Here is a 7,663-nt window from a genome sequence, read left to right on the forward strand (position 1 = left end):
ACCAGGCTAGAAAGCCAGAGAGCCACTGAAACCTTTGAGTAGAACAATTCAACAGTCCTCGGCCCTTGTGCCGGCTAGGTTTATGGCAGCTTAACACAGGCTGCAGTCATCTGAACCTCAACTGAGAAAGTACCTCCAGAAGATCTGGCTGTAAGCAGACAAGCATTTTCTTAATTACTGATGAAACTGGGAAGGATCAACTCATTTTGCACGGAGACACTGTCGGACTGGTGGTCCTGAGAAAGGAGGCTGAGCAAGCCATGAAGAACAGGCTGAAAGGAACGCTCCTCTATGGTTGCTTCACCAGCTCATGCCTTCCCGTTTTGAATTTCTGCCTTGGCTTCTCTAAATGGACTGTGACTTGGTTGATGTATGCCAAATAAACTCTCTCCTCTCCAAGCTGCTTTGGTCATAGTGTTTCATCATAGCAATGGAAACTCCAACTAAGAGCCTTTTACAGGCTGGGAATAGTTCATGTTCCCCTCAGTTACAGCCGAAGACCTTCTAATATATGTATCTCTAGGAAAGCCCTTGGGTTCAAATTGACTGAAGAATAAAGTCTGGACTTATGCTAGCTTAATAGAAGCAAGGGTTTCTAGACTCAAATGCATGAATAATAAATATACTGTAGCAGAAAAATTAAAATATTAGAACACAGTAAAATCCAGCAGTCAAAAATGATTATACAAACAGAAAAACATGAGAGAGACAATTAGAAGCAAGAGAGATGGCTCAGCCATTATGAGCACTGATTGCTTTTCCAGAGGATCTGGGTTCAGTTCCGTACCTACATCATGGTTACAACCATGTGTAGCTCCAGGTTGAAGGGATCCAATGCCCTTTTCTGGCCTCTATAGGCACCAGAAACAGACTTAAATAACTGTTTCTTTACAACAGAAGTTCTTCAGCTATTGGGAAGGCCCTGCCTTCTTTAGAGCCTGAAACCTTGAATTTAGTTTCTCCTTATGATAAATGGAGTGTGAAAATAAAATGGTAATACTTAGAATAAGTTTTCTTTTGCTTGTTCCCAACATTCAAAGGGTAAAAGAATATAAAATTAATTTTTAAAATAGATATCACTTCATCCAAAATATATAAAACATTGGGCATTTCAATCTTCAAATTTATCTTCCTTTTTTAAAAAGATATATTTATTTTTACATGTGTGTAGGTGTTTTGCCTACTTGTATGTCTGTGCATTGTGTGTGTGCAGTGCACATGAAGGCCAGAAGAAGGAATAAGGCACACTCAAACCTACCCCATACTTTCCCTTGGAAATTGAAGTAAAGGTGATTGCTCCCATGTGGATGCTGGGAATAAAACCTGTGTCCTATGGGAGAGTAGGCAGTGCTTTTAATGGGAGCTATCACTCCAGCCCCTTAGTTACATTTCTTATTGCTGTGGCATTTAAAGTACCTGACCAAATCAACTTGAAGGAAGAAGGTTTCCTTTGGCTTTCAGATCAAGGCATACAGTTCATCATCTCAGGGAAAGCATGGCAGTGGAGTGGAGTTACCAGTCACATTGTACCCATAACCAGTAAGAAGAGAGTAAATAGGGAATGCAGTCTGGCTATAAAACCTCAAGACTCACTCCCAGAGACCCACTTCCTCAGGCAAAGCTCTACTTCCTGAAAGTTCCACAATCTTCCCAACCAGTGCTAAGAGTTGGAGACCAAGTATTTGAACACACGAATCTAGGGAGGAGTTTCATGTTCCAGCTATCACAAAAATCCTGTGTGTACTTAATACTTATTTATTTCAGTTACATTTCAATGCTTAATAGCTACATGTGGCTAGAGACTAGCACACTTTACAATGTCAGTTCAAGTACTCAAAAGTCATGACATTATGAAAAAGCAAGACTCAACTATACATTACCTACAAGAAACCCACTAATTGTACCAATAGTACCTAAGACAGCAGTAAAAGGATATAAAAAGGTATTCATTGAAGAGTTTAATTAACAGAACATTGGAGCTACCATATTATTATCCAAGTAGATTTCAAATATACTAGGGACGTTTCATAATTATTTAGAGGTAAGTTCATTAAGAGAACTTAATAAATCCAAAAGTTAATGTATCAATTACCAAAACTGGAAAAAATCAACAGATACAGTTGAATTTTTAAAACAGCTGTATATTTTCATAATAATAGAATATAAGAAACATTGTCAAAGAAGATGAAACAAACATCAGCCTAGTTCTAAATGAAATTGTAGAATAATTCAGCCAATGATAACACAATAAATATTATTTTCAGTATCCTAGAGATATTTACTAAGAGCACATTCTGGGTCATAAATAAAATCTCAGTAAAAGATTGTTACCATACAAAATTTATTTTTAATTAATTATGTCTTTAAGTTGGAAACCAGTAACAGGAAGACATTTATTAGAGGAAAATATTAAAATATTTATAAATTATCAGGCTCCATTGGAGGTGGTGGGACATTATAAGAGCACTGAAGACATAAAAATTGCAAAGGAAATTAGAAATTATTTTGAACTGGGGTTGTAGAGCCTCAGTCAGTAAAGTGGGAAGACAGTAAGTTTGGATTTTAGTAACCACATTAAAAACAATAGAGTTGATGTTGAAGTTGAGTCGGAAGAGGTGACTCTGGTCTCAAAGTGGAGGGCCACAATTCAAAGGAACCAGAGCAGCCGAGGAAGCTGTTTATTGGTGGTCTGAGCTTTGAATCCAGAGATGATTGCTTAAGAGAACATTTTGAGAAATGGGGCACACTTACAGACTGTGTGGTAATGAGAGGTCCTCAAACAAAATGTTCCAGAGGCTTTGGTTTTGTGACCTACTCTTGTGTGGAAGAGGTGGATGCTGCAATGTGTGCTCGGCCACACAAGGTTGATGGACGTGTGGTGGAACCAGAGAGAGCTGTTTCTAGAGAGGAGTCTGTGAAGCCTGGTGCCCACTTAACGGTGAAGAAGATTTTTGTTGGTGGTATTAACGAGGATACAGAAGAATATAATCTGAGAGACTACTTTGAAAAGTATGGCAAGATTGAAACCATAGAAGTTATGGAAGATGGGCAGAGTGGGAAAAAGAGAGGATTTGCTTTTTTGTAACTTTTGATGATTATGACACAGTTGATAAAGTTGTTGTTCAGAAATACCACAGTGTTAATGCGTATAATTGTGAAGTGAAAAAGGCCCTTTCTAAACAGGAGATGCAGTCTGCTGGATCACAGAGAGGTCGTGGAGGTGGATCTGGCAACTTTATGGGCCGTGGAGGAAACTTTGGAGGTGGGAGAGGAAACTTTGGTTGTGGAGGAAACTTTGGTTGTGGAGGAAACTGGTGGAAGAGGAGGCTATGGTGGTGGAGGTGGAGGCAGCAGAGACAACTATGGAGGTGGTGATGGTGGATATAATTGATTTAGGGTGATGGTGGCAACTATGGTGGTGGTCCTGGATAGTAGTAGAGGAGGTTTTGGAGGTGGTGGACAGGATATGGAAACCAAGGTGGTGGATATGGTGGTGGAGGACGAGGATATGATGGTTACAATGAAGGAGGAGATTTTGGTAGAGGTAACTATGGTGGTGGTGGGAACTATGACGACTTTGGAAATTGTTAGTAAACAGGAACAATCAAATCATGGACCCATGAAGGGGACAGTTTTGGTGGAAGAAGCTCAGGCAGTTCCTATGGTGGTGGCTATGGATCTGGAGGTGGAAGTGGTGGATACGGTAGCAGAAGGTTTTAAAATAAAACAGAAACAAGCGGCCGCAGTTCTTAGCAGGAGAGAGAGCGAGGAGTTGTCAGGAAAGCTGCAGGTTACTTTGAGACAGTCATCCCAAATGCATGAGAGGAACTGTAAAATCTGCCACAGAAGAAACAGTGATCCATAGTCAGAAAAGTCACTGCAGCTTAAACAGGAAGCCCTTCTTGTTCAGGACGCTCACAGCTACAGTTTGCAAAAAGTGCAGCCATTGACTAATGCAATGTAGTGTCAACTAGATGTACGTTCCTGAGGTCTTCTACCTGTTGTGGCTTTGTCCTTTTCTTTTTCTTTTCATTACATCAGGTATATTGCCCTGTAAATTGTGGTAGTGGTACTAGGAATAAAAAATTAAGGAATTTTTAATTTTTCAAATAAAAAAAAAACCTCCAAAACCAACATAGCCTGTCATCATACACATCCGTAATCTGGGATATGGGTCGGGATGGAGGCAATAGAGGCAGGCAGATCCCCAGCCCTTGCTGGCTAGCCAGGCTACACAATTCATGAATGCCAAGGTTTAGTGAGAGACCCTGTCTCAGGAGATATGGTAGAAAGGGACTGAAGAAGACTTATCTCATAAAGTCAACCTTTCACTCTCACAGGCATGTGTACCTGAGTACGTGTATGCACACACAAACACACACACAGAGACAGAGAGAAATTGATTATTATTTTGGAACTGAACAAAACAGAAGCAGGGAATATTAAAATGTAGGATATACAGAAAGAGTGCTCAGATAAAAATGTAAAGCATTACTTTTTATTAAATAATTAAATGAACAAAAATTAAGTTACCTTTAATTACGTTGATTAAAATAACCAAAGTATTATTTTATATTTCTGCCTTAGCAAACTAGGAAAGAAGATAAGTTAAATGCAAAATAGGCAGAGAAAAAGGCGAGGGAAGTATTCAGTGAAAGAGAAAATTGAATGCAATAAAACATTTTCAACAATTCCACCTCTAAGTATCCACATGAAAAAGAAAATATAAGCACAAAGAAAGTCAACTCAGAGTAGTTTTATTTATGCAACAAATGACTGGAATGGATGTAGGTGCCTGTTAGTTGGAGAATAGAATACGTGATGATGGCTTGTCTACATGTCTTACCAAGGCACACCAGAAACCACAGACACATGTAAGCACATAGATGGGTTTTAAATACATTGAGCTTAAAAACACCCAGAATTCCATTTCCTGTGGTTGTGATATAGCAACACTAGCAAAAGATCAGTGACTTTCAGGGTCCAGGGAAGAGGAGGATTCAATACAGAGTGGTGGGAACTAATTTAGTGATGGTGGAAATATTAGGTACCAGGATTCTGATAGTTGTTACATGACTGTAAGCATTTTTAATTATGTACAGAACCAGTCACTAGAATAGGTGCGTTTCATTCTGTATGAAGTGTTCTTCAGTAAAGGTTGACGAAAAGAAAAGTTCAGAATGCATGGTATCTCAGAAGTTTCCTTTTTAAAATTATGCAGATGCCAAGGGTAGCCAAGTGGAACAAAAGGATATGAGGGCAAAAGTAAACTTTTTTGGCTTTCAAATTCTACTCTGTGGGGGAGGGGGTTGCTGCTGAAACAAGTTTGTTATATAAGAACTTAATTTTTAGCATAAACATGTACTTTTTAAATAATAATTAAAATAATAGTTATTATTTTATATAAGAGGAGTCACTTTCTATGATTTAAAAAATTTGGGATAATAAAATGTGTGGACTTTCCTTGTGTTTTCTTCATACTTGCTACTTATTTTTATGCAATAGAGTCTTGTAATTCATTTAGCCCTTCTGATAAATTTTCACATTTCACCCATGTTTTACTAGAAGTAAAACTGTTGAAATAGCTGGTAGACTTCACAGGGGCTATGCCTACATCTTACTCTCCTGAGTTCTGAAGGCACCCGAGTGGCTTCTCTGTATATAGCTGCTGAGAGAAATCACCTATTTCTGATTTTAAAAGACTTTGTCTTTTCCTTTCATGACCAACCCTCAGTATGTTTTCTGTATAGCTCTGCTACATTAGATCTTACGGAAGTCGACTATATCCACGTGTCCCTTGGGGTTTCCTTGCATTTAGCATCTTCTTTTAAACACATTTGCTCTCCCCAGCCTTCCCTCCCCCTGGGTATTTAATCATGTATACGGCAAGCCAGCGTTACATGCGATTCTCCTAGTGATGCCATATGGTTTCTCTGAATGGGGATAGATGGAGGAATTTATTGGCTTTGATCATTGCACTATAACAAATACAATTATGGCATGGGAAATTTCCTACTAGAGTTCAAGAGAAAATGGGGGAGTTCCCTCCTTCAGATGATTTGTGTGTCCGAATGAATCAGGAGGCATCCCCAGATCTCATCCTCTTTCATATGTAATCATGGAGATGATGTGCCCCTGTGCATGATTGGTGAATGGTTTCGTTCCTCCCCCATCCCCGGTCAAATAACTCCTCCTTTAAAACAGAGGGAACGATTTAGCAGTTGAAGTGTTGACTTTGAAACACTTAGACTTGGTGGCATCTTTCAAAGTTTCATCAGGATTGACTTAGTCCTTCATTCTGGAAATATCATAACCACATGGAATCCTAAGTCATTACAGAAGAGTTGCTTTTATAAGAAATCCCAAACACAGGGGCCCCATTTTCTCTGAGACTATTGAACATGCTTTACCATATAAACTAAGAAGCTAAAATTTTGACTTTAGTTATGCCTGGTAGGTTTTATAATTTTAAATAGGCAATGGCTGCTGAATTTGGGGTGCATTCTTAACTATAACACTATCTTGCTTTCATACAGTCAATGATTTTTCTTTTAGAATTCAATAGGAGTCTCTATACGAATAAATAGTTTTCATTAACTACCACTTGTGTGTTATTTTCCGAAACCATAGCAAAATTAACCTCCTGCTTACTTTGTGTTTGAAAAAAAAAAAAGGAGGAGAAACCAGCACTGCTTCAGAAAAGGTACCCTGAAGTTCCTTTTGAGGTACTGTTTCCAAAGGATCGAAGGGATAGCCAGGGAGGTGGATGCTCTTTGAGGCAAGTCAGTGCCCAATAGTAAAGAATGGAAGGTTCTTGAGCCTGCTAAACATGGGTGGGGTTTTTTTGTATTATTTTTAAACATTGCATTTGAAGAAGACATTGAAAGGTAGAAGCAAAGGGTCTCTACAAAGGTCTCAGGAGTACAGGGGAATGTGTTTGTGCAGGGCCCAATCTGCTGTGTGGTTGTCAGGCTCTCTCTGAGGAAGACACAGACAAATTTGTTCTCATACTTGGCAGGATGGGAAGGGACTTGGGGTCAGGCCACACATCAGGTAAAATTGTCACTGAGAAATACTGGCACCGCCATAGGTCAGACCTGAACTAAAAACCCCCCAAATCCATAAACATGCAGCAGCAAGGCTTCTCCATTGCAGGAATACTTAAACTGCGACACTTTTGTGTTTCTTGGTAGCGCTGATCCTCTGGCTCTTGATGTGCAGGAGCCTGGCATCTCGCACAGCTGGAGAGCTGCTTGAACAGCCACCTTTGTGTTCCTCTTCTAAAGTGCTACCCTCCTGGTCTTCCAAGGTGCTATCCTCCTGGTTTTCCAAGCTGCTATCCTCCTGGTCTTCCAAGGTGCTATCCTCCTGGTTTTCCAAGGTGCTATCCTCGTGGTCTTCCAAGGTGCTACCCTCTTGGTCTTCCAAGGTGCTACCCTCCTGGTCTTCTGGGTGCTATCCCCCCAGTCCCCTGGGTGCAGAGTGGGTTGTTTCTCATGTGTTTTTCATCTGTGGGAGCCTGCTTGCGCTCTTGTCTGGTGAGTCTCTGGCCACTCCTTCCAGCCTTGGGAACAAAGAAAGTTAGATAAGTGTCTCCGAAGCAGCTGATCTCTATTAAACAATACACCACTCCTTTTCATTTTTTTTTTCTGACATTCCACTG

The 7,663-nt window shown here is 39.9% G+C and overlaps 1 pseudogene; it reads left to right on the forward strand.

Annotated features, from left to right (window-relative positions):
• Positions 1 to 2,720: 2,720 nt before the first annotated feature.
• LOC116894655 lies at positions 2,721 to 3,720 on the forward strand (annotated as a pseudogene).
• The last annotated feature ends 3,943 nt before the right edge of the window (positions 3,721 to 7,663 follow it).

Source organism: Rattus rattus, chromosome 2 (assembly GCF_011064425.1).
Source record: "Rattus rattus isolate New Zealand chromosome 2, Rrattus_CSIRO_v1, whole genome shotgun sequence".
NCBI lineage: Eukaryota > Metazoa > Chordata > Mammalia > Rodentia > Muridae > Rattus > Rattus rattus.